Raw genomic sequence first — 13,035 nt, 5'->3', positions numbered from 1 at the left:
TATTGCAGGTCGAGGGCAGGACTAAGTGAGGTGCCTCATAGATCATGAGAGAACAGCCAAGTTTTAGCGTTGTTCTTGAAGTTTTGGAATGACGGTTCAGTTCTGATAGGGGTAGGCAGAGTGTTAAAAAGTTTGGAAGCTAGGACAGGGAAGCTCACACCACCAGCTTTTTTTAAGTTTGAATATAGGCATGGTGAGGCTGTGAGTTTGGGCTGATCTAGTGGGACGAAAGGACTTGTGGAGTGTAAGGCGAGAGGAGAGGAGAGGAGAGGTAGAGTGGGGCATTGTTATACAGGCATTTGTGGGTCAGGGCTAGAGTTTTCAGGGCAATTCTTTGTTTGACCTGGAGCCAGCATAGGTCAGATCTGACGGAGATGTGGGAGCGTCTCGGGATGTTTAAGGCTGCCCTTATGGCATTATTCTGTACAGTTTGCAATTTATTTAGGTTGGACTGACTGGTCCCTAGATAGAGAGCACTACACTAGTCGATTTTGGCCATAATGAGTGTTCTGGTGAGGGTGATGCAGTTGATGGGGTTTAGAAAGGGTCTGCAGGCGGTGATAAGTTTACAAGTATAGGCTGATGCCGACCTTACTGCATTGGTTTGTCTGTTAAGGGAGAGCGTGGAATCAAGGTAGACGCCTAAAGTTTTAGTGTCTTTGGAGAGTTTGATATCATTGCCGTCGATGGTGAAGGACTTGTAGGTTTGGTCTAATTTGTTAAGGCGATAGCTTGATCCTAGTAGTAGGAGCTCAGTCTTATCATCGTTGAGGCAGAGTTTGTGATGTGCCATTCAAGCTTGGATGACCAGGTAGACATCATTCAAGGCTTTGGTGTCGGCTGTGTAATCACCTGTGATAGGAATGAGTATTTGGGTGTTGTCCGCGTAGTTGGTGCAGGAGCCACCCAGATAGTCAAGCACGTCAAAGAGGGGCTTGGTGAATACATTGTACAACGTAGGGGACACACAAGAGCCTTGAGGAACGCCACAGTGAATGGGGGAGGGGTCTGCCGATGCTGTGGGTGAGAAGACCCTCATGGATCTATTGCTCAGGAATGAATGGATCCAGGCATTGGCAGAATCAGAGAAGTGGGCCGCAGTTTTGAGATGTTGGCAGAGTATTTGGTGGTTGACCAAATCGAAAGCCGCGGAGAGGTCAAGGAGAAGAGCTAACTTCCCATTGTCCTTTAGTGTCTCCATCTGAGTTTTCAAGTCAATCAGTGATGATTCAGTGCCGTGTTTAGGACGGAAACCTGATTGTCTTAACCCCAGAAGATTGTTGGATTTGAGGTAGTCTTGAATCTGCAAGTAGGCTACACGATCCAGTATCTTAAGCAGGAACAGGACCGTGGTGATAGGTCTAAAGTTGGTAGGGATGCCAGGGTCAAGGGAAGGTTTTTCAAGAAGTGGGATTACCCACGCATCCTTTAGGTTATTCGGGACTATATATTTACAAAGGTAGCGGGCGCCCCTCTCTCGCAAGAACAGACATGATAACCTGTTCAGTGGTTATTAACCACTTGAGAGTTCGCAGCCACTGCTTTTACTCACTGTGCCTTTCACAGATGGGAAATATCCATTTGCATATCAGTCTTTGTCCTGCCCAGGGGCAGTCCAGCACCGAAATACAATGGCAACTCCAACCTGAACGAGAGTACCACCAGCAACCCCATACACGTGTTTCACCCTTGTTGGGGATCATCAGTGAGGTGAAGCTGATGCCTCTCTGAGCACAGTGAGAGGGAGACCACGTCTGGTTGCCCCCAGGAGACCTAGGGTTACCAATCCCAGGTTCCTTAAAAAATAGATTTACAAAGGTAGCGGGCGCCCCTTTCTCGCGAGAACAGACATGATAACCTGTTCAGTGGTTATTAACCACTTGAGAGTTCGCAGCCACTGCTTTTACCTCACTGATGATCCCCAACAAGGGTGAAATACGTGTATGGGGTTGCTGGTGGTACTCTCGTTCAGATTGAAATTGCCATTGTATTTCGGTGCTGGACTGCCCCTGGGCAGGACAAAGACTGATATGCAAATGGATATTTCCCATCTGTGAAAGGCACAGTGAGTAAAAGCAGTGGCTGCGAACTCTCAAGTGGTTAATAACCACTGAACAGGTTATCATGTCTGTTCTTGCGAGAGAGGGGCGCCCGCTACCTTTGTACAATTATTCGGGACTATGCCCGTCTTGAAGGAGGCATTGATGAAGGATGTGATGAAGGAGGCTAAGTCATGAAATGCTTCCTTGATGATAGGTGCCGGGCAGGGGTCACCTAGGCAGTTGGACGGTTTGAGGTTGTTTATGATGCCTTCTACTTCGAGGGTGGTGAGCGGGGAGAAAGAGGAAGGTTTGTGAGAAGAGTTGGCTTGGTGAGTATTGAGTATAGGTGTTCACTTTAACACTGTATTTCTCCTCTAAACCAATCACTGTCCTCTGGGTCTTACTGCCTCCATGTAATGACAGTCCTCACCCTAAGCTGCTCCTTTGGCAGCCATCTTCAGATTCTTACTGCACACTTGAGTGTTGGGGGTCGTTGAGTTTGCTCTGCCAGCTACTTACGTTTTTTCATGTTTTTCGACAGAAAAAGGTTCTATTTTTGTTCCAAAAGAGCCTGTGCGCTCTTTTCTCCATCTACTGACAGCGGCGATCCGTTGTCGGTGAATTTCAGCACCCTTCGAGGGTGAAGATCATCAATGTTTCCAGAAGGCCGTCGGACCAACTCCTCGCCTACCGACCATGACGGAGAAGAAGGAAGGAAGGAAGGAAGGAAGGAAAGTAGTGCGGGCTACGTAATGTGTTTGTGGAGGACGAGCACCTACAATACCTCTACTGGCTGCACCCATGCCACAAGGAAGGAGATTGCGAGATATGCCTCAGCTTCTCCAAGAAGACGAAGGATAGGCACAGTAGTCTGGTAGCATGGCTTAACGCCCAGGCCTCTGCCCCATGCTCCGAGCAGGGTCATGCCTCACCCAGGTCTGGCCAGTCCAAAAAATGCAGTCTACTAAGTCCTTTGAGGGCGCCTCATCCGTGGGGGCCCAAGACAAGGCCAAGAACCGCAAGTCCATGTACACCAGGGTCACTGTGCAAGTTGGTCCTGCGATGGACAGGATGCGATCGACATCACCATCCGCCTCCATTGCCAGCTGGCAATCGAGCTCCTCCTCGAAGAGGAAATCGTCCAACCCGGCTAAGCTGCGGGGGAAGCCTGAGAAGCCAGAGATGGAGGAGAAGGCTGAACTGCCTAAGAAGGTCCAATAGGCGTAGGAGAAGTCTTCGAGGATAGAGCTGGTGGCGACTGCCCCCATGAAGGTAGCCCCCACAGTAAAGGTGTCCCTGCCACAAGGCTTGAAATCTCTGCAGTGACTTTGGTGAAGTCTGATAGCACGCCAGAGAAGGGGATGCTGTCTCTGAGGCCGGCTTTGACCCATCAGGGTGAGGGGGGGAGGGGGGAGGAGGAGGAGGAGGAGGAGGAGGAAGAGGAGGAGGTATTTCAACCTCCACATCTGCGTCGGGTGTCCTCTCCCTAGTAGACCCGGATACAGTGATGACATTGATATCGTTGCAGCGGGCCTCGGCAGCCTAGAGCGTCCCCACCGGAAGAGTTGGAGTTGCTCCTTTCCATGATGGCCAAAGCCTCCTAGTTGTTCCAGCTTGTGCCTGAAGAAACCAAAAAGGAGGGTTTCCTGCACCAGAGGCGCGAGGCCAAGAGGAAGACAATCATGGCAGTGCCCCTTTTGGACGATGTGTGGGAGGAGGGCCTGAATGAAGAACCCTTGCACGGCTCCGGCCAAGCGGGATAGGCTGGAGAAGTACCGGGTGCCAGAATCTACGCCCAAGTGCCTGAGGTCGCAACCATTGCCGGGTTCTGTGGTTTCGGTGGCTGCAAGGAAATGGTCGGCTAACCCGTCCTCGTCATCTTCAGTCCCTCCGGACAGCGAGGGGAAGAAGATGGACACCATGGGAAGAAAGTTGATCTACACCACAGTGTCCACCATCAAGGTGGCCAATGCTATGGTGATCGTAGCCAGGTACGACAGGGAGCTGTGGTACAAGCTGGGTCTGATTTTGGAGTTCCTCCCCGACAACCAGAGGATGGATTGGGTTCCGGCATATGGGCAACGGCGTCTGCCTTCATAGCCAAGGCTGGTTGAATGCCACGAATTGCGGCCAGGAAGTCCAGACTAGGGTGCTGGACATGCCTTTCGATGGGGATAACCTCTTTTGGGAAGGTTGTCAACGAGTCCCTACAGGCTATCAAAGCGGATACAGAGACGGCCGTTCCCTGGGCACACTCTAGCAACACTGCTCGTATTTTCGCTCCTCAAGTGGGAAGTCGAGCAGATTGTCAAAAGGTTTTTCCTCATCGTACCGTCGGCCTTCCCGATCCACGACTCAGGAAGCCTACAGAGGCTGTTCCCAAGCCTACGGTGGAGGACGGCAGCGCTGCCGTCTCCGGCAAGGCAGGACGCTGGCGCCGAAGCAGGCCTGCATCGGCCAGGACATCTGGCCCCCACCCGTGCACCCCAGTGGGAGGTTGGCTGACGAGGTTCATCAGCGAGTGGGGAAAGATTACCACCGACAGACGGGTGCTGGATGCTCTCGCACAAGGATATACCCTGTAATTTCAGCGCAGGTGTCCGTGAATTCCTCCGGTGGCCCAGCAGGGGCAGCACATCCCTCAGCTCTTGAAGGAGGTGCGGGCCATGCTGCGAAAAGGGGTGACACAGCTAGTTCCCCAGCGACTCTGGGGTTCCAGAGTCTATTCCAGATACTTTTTAGTCAAAAAGAAGACATTGGGCTGGAGTCCTGTACTAGACCTGCGACGTCTGAACAACTACCTCAAGTCCCAAAAGTTTAGGATGGTCACGTTGCAGCACGTGCTCGGCCAACTGGAAAAAGGAGACTTCTTGACATTGCAGGACCTGGAGGACGCTTACTTCCACGTCCCCATTGCCAAGAAGCACCAAATGTTTCTATACTTCGTGGTGCAGGGGACAGTTCTACCAATTCAAGGCCCTTCCTTTCGGCTTGAAGTCGTCCCCAGGGTGTTCACGAAGTGCTTGGCACTGGTGGCGGCCCATCTCTGTCTCCAAGGTATACATGTGTACGCATACCTAGACGACTGGCTCTTCCGGGCCCGCTCTCGAGAGTTGGCAATCTGACACACAGACGACCGTCCAGCTGCTGACGGATTTGGGATTCTCAATCAACTATCCAAAGTCCTGCTTGACACCATCGCAGATCGTGCTGTATCTAGGAGCCAGACTCAATACGGTCTCCTGCCTGGCATCACTCTCGGAGGAGAGAGTATCGCCCATTCAGGGGAAAGTGCAGTGACTGTTGTCAATGAAGACTGCCACAGTGCGAACCATCAAGTTGTTGCTCTGGATGATGTCGTCTTGCATCTACCTTATCCGGCTCTGCACTTTACAGATGCAACCTCTTCAGGAGTTTCTGGATGCTCGCTGGATACAGGTGTCCAGAAGCTTTGCGGACAAGATCCCGCTCGATGAGGAGTTCCGTCGGACGATAAGGTGGCGGGCAACAGGGTTGCAAAACCGCCCATACCAGGAGACGGTCACCTCGGCTGCTTCCCTGGAAGGCTAGGGAGCCCAAATCGGACACCTGCACACCAGAGGCCTGTGGCTGCCAGAGGAGAAGGATCTACATATCCATATCCTGGAGCTACGGGCAGTTTTCTGGTCCCTCAAGTCATTCCTCCCGTCTCTGAAGGGCAAAGTGGTGAGGATCTTCACGGACAACACAACTACCTCAGGAAACCAGGGGGCACTTCATCCATGTTAGGCAGAATTATATGCAGTACCCTTTGGGAACACCACACACAATTAAGACTACAAGTGACAGTACAAATTCACCTTTGGTACAAGCCTGTACTACAAAGTAAAAGTGGTTGCGATGGCTGAGCAGCCAGACTTATCTCAAGAGTAAGTGACCAGTAAAAGATAGTTACACAAAGGACAGCAATTTCTATGATTCAGGCAAACACTGACTCAAGGTTTTCAAGTAAAAGAATATACATTTATTTCACTCTTCAGTTCTATAACATTACACTATTATAAACAGTCTAAAAATCACACTCTTAATGCACAACACCACTTCCCTTAAATTCCAGACAAGTTAAGCTCACAAAATGAAGTGGGAGCAAAATGGCACTCAGCAATTTAAAAAGGGAGGGAAAGACAAAGTTAATAGAAATTAACTCAAATTAACAGGTAAGTACTCAGGACAATTGAACAAGAGGAACTACAGTGCTAGAATCAGGCAGAAAAGGCTTAGGGCCAAAGTCAATGGGTCAAAAGTCTGTTGCTCAGGATCATACAGTTCAGGGTAGTTCGCGGTAAAGTTTGTGGCACGGATTCCGGACAAGGTTGGTTGATAGAAAAGTTAGTTTATGGAGAAGAGAAGGACAAGCCCTTGGATTGGAGAAAGATTTCAAACACATTCACTGCGGTTGAATGAAACGAGCAACCAGATTTGCACAGTACCTTAAAATGGAGAGGAAGCTGTAGCTGAGGCGGGCGTTCCTGGTAGTTCCTGCAGGCTCACGGTTCCTGAAGCGACTGTCAGACTGACAAGAAGTAGGAAGACTTGGAGGGTCCTGCACTACCCAGGGAAGAAACCAGCAGCAGAGCAAAGCAACAAATAAAAGGTGTGTTCCTTAAAACCCAAGCAGGGTCCAACATTCCTGGCTATCTGGCCCACTGTAGCACTGTACAGCGAATTCGACCAGAGGAGGGGTCCTGGCTTGCAGTTTGGGCGAACTGGTTGGTCCCACCAGCTCAAGGGAAGAAGTTTCCTGGAGGATCTTCTCTGTCGTCGGATTCTGAAGATTCGGACCTGCAGTAGGGCTTCACCGGGCGTTTCGGGCTCTGTAGGGGTCCTCTTCCATCAGCTGCTCGTTTCGTTCCAGTGGCGACTTTCCAGTCCCAGAGACCGGCTTTTTATACAGTTTTCCCCCATTCATACAGCCTGGCTGTCAATCACACAGCAGGGTGGCTGTCCTGGCAAGGACAGTCCCCTCAGCCAATCAAACAGGAGTGCGACTTGGGTTACCAAAGGAACCCATGGCAGGGGTCCGAAGATCCCTCCCTCACATCCTGCCTATCTAGACTTTCAGGCGCCTTAAGGAGGGCTTTTGTGCAGAAGCCAGCGAAAAGACGGCGAACAAAGGAATCATCCCCGGTTTGGCGTGCAGAGAAAAACACGAGAAATACTTTAACAAAAAGAAATACCTAATAAACCTAGCCGGAGCCAAAATAAAATGTATTTGGTCAAGCGGGTTTTTGTTCGAGGCTAATATAATAGCCTGAAACAATACCATGGTTATATAAGATAACCGCCGTAGTTAGGGTAGTTACCACTGCCACCAGCCAAGTCTTGATGTAAAGGGAGTGAAACAAGACTCCAAGAGACACAGACAAAAAGGGATAAGAATTAACCCTTTCCAATACTTCATGTAAGATGCGGTGTACTGGCTCTGTGTTTTAAAGTGACTGATAATACATTTAATGGCATCTTTACCTTTTCTGAGGGACAGTAGTCAGCCCCAGAAAATGGAGTCAGTGGGAAGTCTCAAAGACAACCCTGTGTCACTGCACTGAAGGTGCTGTGTAACACACATGAAAAATATGAGGCCATAGAGTAGGTGAGATTCCAGTGCTCAAGATCACACAAAGTGAAAAAGCACACCAAAACACATGTAAGAGTGGGAAAAAGGCTCACACTCTTACAAGGTGAAAAAAATAAATCCTAGAAAACCAGCAAAGCTGCTGAGGGACTCATTAGGTAAGGGAAATCGGCCATTTATGAGAATTCTTCCTAACAATCCCCAGCGCTCTCCAAGGAGGCGCAGGACTTTTAGCACTGGGCAGTCGGCCAAGCGACTTTCCTTGTTCCTCATCACCTAGCGGGAGTCAAGAACATCCCAGACTGCCTCAGCAGGGAATTGCGCTCCTGCCACGATTTGGAACTTAAGCAGGAACAGGTGCACTGCATCTTCATCAAGTGGGGCAGGCCCCAGATCGATCGGTTTGCGACAGCGGCAAACTCAAAATGACAGAAATTTGCCAGTAGATTCCACCAATCGAGGAGCCTGGGGGACGCGTTCTACATGGGAAAGGCCTGTTTCTGTAAGCGTTTCCTGCGTTGCCTCTCCTGCTAAGAGTTATCAACACACTGAGACTATGCCAATGCAGGATACTAATCATTGCTGCAGCGTGGCCGAGGCAGATTTGGTACCCAGACCTTCTCAACCTGTCAGCGTCGCCTTCAGTCAAGCTGCCAGTGGTTCTGAAACTTTTATCCATAGAAGGAAGCGAAATCCTTCACCACGAACCAGGATCACTGAACCTGAGGGTGTGGCACCTGCAGCCCAAGATTTTGGACAATATGGGTTGCTTGCTGACTGCAGGGAGGGACTTGCCAAGGCCTGGGCGTTGTCGACTTTGATATGCTATGCTAACAAGTGTAAGCATTTTGCTACGTGGCGCCAGTCTCAAATGATTACCCCTCTTCCTTTTTGATGTGCCTAGGAGAGGGTGGTGGCACTGAACAGTGTTTTGCAACTTTTCTAGTGCAGTTCCATCCACCATCCTTTTACCAGGATTATGCAATTTTTAGTACCATATACCCGAAATGTCTGCTCTTCGTGTTGAAAGACCTGTCCTTGGACCATCTTGCTTTTTTGGCTATCTTTCTGCCCTCTCTATGATATGATAATGCATTTATAACATGGCTTTGCACAAGTGCAACTCCCAATTAACGGCATGCACTTTTGCGGAATCCAGCCTTGGATTCCAAGTCAGTGCACTGTGTGACAAACTGTTTAGACTGAACCTGGAGCTTTCCGGTAGCAAATTAACATTGCTCTCTGGGCATGTCTGTTGCTAAGCTGATGTGGCATAGGTTCTAGGTGGTCTGAGTACCACAAGTGTGGAATATTGACATGTATAGTGAGAGTGTGAATGAATGATGGAATGAATGGTGGTGTTTAAATGGGGATGTTGAGAACAATAAATATTTGTGTAAATTGTTTATAAATAAATATATATATTTTTTGACAAGACCTGGTATTGTTTAAATGTGTACAGATGTTCTGATCTCATTTCGCCCAGGTTCATTTTTGTTGTTCCATTATATTTAGCCTGAAGAACCTGTGGCAGTAAGGCAATCCCTATTTTGAAACTTCTTAAGGATCCAGCCATCTTGAGCCTTCGATAGTATCCCTGGACCACCTGACGTCTGACCAGCTCTCGTGGGCTACCTCACCAGAAACGCTGCTGTTCTGCGGTTGTATCTGGAACTTTGGTGGTAGCCAGCTGTGGTGCAAGTCGCGTTCCCTCTACATTTCAGCATCCCAGCATCAAGGGATACTTTCCTAAAGACGCTTCTTTTCTTTAACAGTAACTGGAAGCACGTCTGCTGTAGTCTGTGTGCAGTGGCCGTCTCTGGAACTCACCTTCCCTTGTCAAGTGTCCTGAAGAGGCCTGCATCAGTGATAGTGGATTGTTTCCTCCCATGTATTTCTCATCTTTGATATATCTGATGTCCTGCTAGCAGCTTTGGAAATATTTTACAGCATAGGGCGCCGTGCGGTATCTACTAAATGGCCTTCGCGGCTTCCATCCGCTCTCGATCATGACGTCGACACTGGTATAAATAGCACGCACTGCGTCCGTTGCCTCAGTTCCGTTTTTCTGTATGCACAGCACACTTTGAATGGTTCAGAATCGCCTCTGTGATTGTGATTTCGATTTCTCACCTGCGTGTTTGTCCTAATCTTTGATGAATTTCTACTCCAAATATCGGGTTTAAAAGGTGTACCGACTGTGGGTCGAAGATGTCTATCGCCTATATGCATTTAATATGTCTTTGGTGACTTGGTACCGGCCACACAGTGGATGATTGCACCTCATGAAAGTCCACAACCTTTAAGGCCTTGAAGGAGAGGATGGGAAAGCTCGCCCTGGGTAGGTCCCCATCTAAGTCTCATATGAGGTTGTCGGACGAGAGAAGCTTGAGGGTTTATTTCACCTCGGCAGGAAAGAGGCACTCAAAACATTCAAAGCTCTCTACGTTAAGAAGTGGTTTTTGGCACTATTATTGTCTAAATCCATAAGAAATCGAAGAAGAGTCATCATCGATTCCACTCATCCTCTTTGGACTCCTCACCCGACAGGAAGATGGTACCTTTCCCTGGTAAGTCACCATCAAAGCTGATTGGGATGACTTTTGCCTCCAAATGATGAGTGTTTGAGAAGATGGCTTCTCCCACCCTTTAAAAAAAATGAAGGCAGCTTTGGACCCTGTCGCGCCTTTTAAGGTCGACATGGAGTTGGTTGAAGCTGCTGCTTGTGCGCCTTTGAGTCAGGGCAAGAAAGCAGCAAAGCTTTTTCGAGAAGCGTTGAGTCTCGAAGGTTTGAGAAGCATCGAAATGCCTAACATCCATGAGCTCTATTTTTGTGGAGGATGTAGGAATGCCTTTCGACGCTCATACCAGAAAAGATACAACCCACTAGGGAAAAATGGCCAAAGACACTTCTTGCAAGGATAACAAGTATTTTATTCCTGAAAATAGGAGTCCATCATCAGAGTTCTGCTGCTGCCGAACGTTCTGCCAAAATTTGCATGAGCAGCACTTTAAGAAGGAATATCGCGTCATAAGTGACATCATTACAATACAGTAAAAACCTGCGCAGCTGGTTGTTGAGACCCTACACATAGGCTGCCTGCTCCATAAGGGATGACTAGGCCATTGCTCCGAGTTCCTTCTGTCCATCTTCCACGTAGGGGATGCTGAGGTCGTCATCAGTCATGAGGTGATAGCTTAGTTGCAATTATGTGAAAAATAAACGATACATCTGACGAAGAAAAGGGCCATTCCTGTTTGGACCAGGAGGACTCGGGGCCCGACCCCCTGCTCAGACAGCAGGTAAGCATCCACCAACAAGTGTTTACCCTCTCTGTCCACACAGGGCATCCCACCCCCTCTGGTCCCCCGTGATGTTCCCTTGTCCCCCCCCACTCCCCTCCAGCACAAAGGTGTTGCCTGTTTTGCTTGATTCTTTTACCCTGCGTCCTCCCCCCCAGCGTACTTCTGCAGAAGTCTGTCCTGATATATTCTGGTTTCACCATCACCGTCTTGTGGGCAATGCTGGTTTTGACTTTTATGGACTTCATTGATTCACAGTGCGTCACCCTTTCTCAACTCTCATGCTGGACTTCCTTTGCATCTTGTACCCATGGTGGCCCTGAATCATGCTGTTCCCGTCTTCATCTTGTATCCTGGCTTACAACATTATGTGTTACTACTGACCTCTGCAATTATATTCACTCTCCCCTCTTGCTTCTCCACACTTTTTGACTGCTTACTCTCTATTCTCTCCTCATCTCCCTTTCTCCGTTTTCCTATCTCCTCCACTTGCTTTCTTCTATGCACTTACTCTATCAGAATTGTCCCTGGACCTACTATGATAGCAACCTCATCTGTCTCCTCCCCCTCTCCTTACTTGTTTTTTTTTCTCCCCCCAACCCTCTCCAGCACTATCTGAAATGTCGTCAGGCCTAGTACAATAGTCGCTTGTTTTGTTCCTCCCCTCCCTTTCTGCACCCCTCTCCGTCACCTTTTTTTTTTCCCCGGCTCTACCAGAAATGTCGCCAGGTCTAGTACGGTAGTCACCTGTCTGTTTCCATTTCCTTAAAAAACAAAGATAAGTTCCCTAGTCGGGAACTCGCGTCCCCTGCACACTTTCACTGATTGGAAAACCAGACCAACAATTAGTTGTGTTTAAATTTGTAAATTTAGTAGTTACAAATGCTTTAGAAATGCAATAACTTAAAGAAAAGTTCATTAACACAAACTTAGGTCACAAGAAACGATCTTCTTTTTATTCATTTTCATGATGTGCTAGTCAAAAGGGGCCCAACGCGTTTCGAGTATTACACACTCTTCATCAGGGGCAATAAGCGATTTCTAAGAAAAAATATATATTTGTATCCATATTAGTGGCGGGTCAACCATAGTGTAAACAAAATACATCCTTTTTTCTAAAAGTAGACATTGTCTTTAAAATAGAAGCATTTTAGCATAAGCTCAATTGTGAAGACCTGATCCACATTTCTATAAATATGGGTTTCAATAAATTTGAACCAATCTTTTTATGAATCAATGAGCAACAGAAAACTTTCTGGCTACGAATCCTGGTGTGCAGTAGATAGTACTTGTAACGCTCACCTGAAAACTCTGCGGGAACCTTCTGGAACTCCAACTGACTTCTACCTCCCTGGGAACTAGACACTGAATTTCTGTGAAGAAAATAACAATTTTCCCTTCCTTAGTTTTCTCTTGTAAAACAGAAGGTCAAAACTGGTAATATGGGAGCCAGCAAATATCTCACCTTGGTATTTAATTAGTTGAGCTCTCCATCCTGTTCTATACAGGGGCGCAAGTTCTGAAGAGGGGACACTGGATAACAGTTTCTTTTGAAAGGGACTAAATGGCACTAAAACAATGACATAAACCCTATGCTATTTGAACCTAAAAGGGGGCAATAAGCTGAGGTGTAATGCAAGTGTAGAATTACAGAAAAAACTACCTCACTACACTACGAGACGGAAACAGGAAAACACCTGATCACTGAGCGTAATATGAACCTTAGTGTGACCAAAAATTTCTGACTAGAAAATCAGCTTCCAAGACAAAACTCCACAGGAAAGGGCGCGAACCCGCTAAAAACAACGTAATATCCTGAAAATGCGTGAGGAATTCAAATAACATTCATACACAATTTCAGTGTATCTGATAAGGCAACAAAGCAACAAAAACGAAGCAAATGCATTTGCATACAATAGGTGTACTTGCGTGAGAGAAGACTGCTACGAACTGAGAGATGAGGAGACCGCTATGACAGGACTTCAACTATGGACTGTGACTGAGCCGGGAACGGCAGCAACTGGAAAACACAGGAAGGGAGCTGATAACTAATTAAAGTTACTCAAGGAATGAATGGAA

The 13,035-nt window shown here is 48.0% G+C and overlaps 1 protein-coding gene across 1 annotated transcript in view; it reads left to right on the top strand.

Moving 5' to 3' along the window:
- Positions 1-13,035, top strand: part of YME1L1 (YME1 like 1 ATPase) — a 1,167,043-nt gene that overhangs the window by 587,920 nt on the left and 566,088 nt on the right. The window lies entirely within an intron of this gene.

Source organism: Ambystoma mexicanum, chromosome 2q (assembly GCF_040938575.1).
Source record: "Ambystoma mexicanum isolate Mex_15411 chromosome 2q, UKY_AmexF1_1, whole genome shotgun sequence".
NCBI classification, from domain to species: Eukaryota; Metazoa; Chordata; class Amphibia; order Caudata; family Ambystomatidae; genus Ambystoma; species Ambystoma mexicanum.
This window is presented reverse-complemented; position numbering and strand designations above follow the sequence as displayed.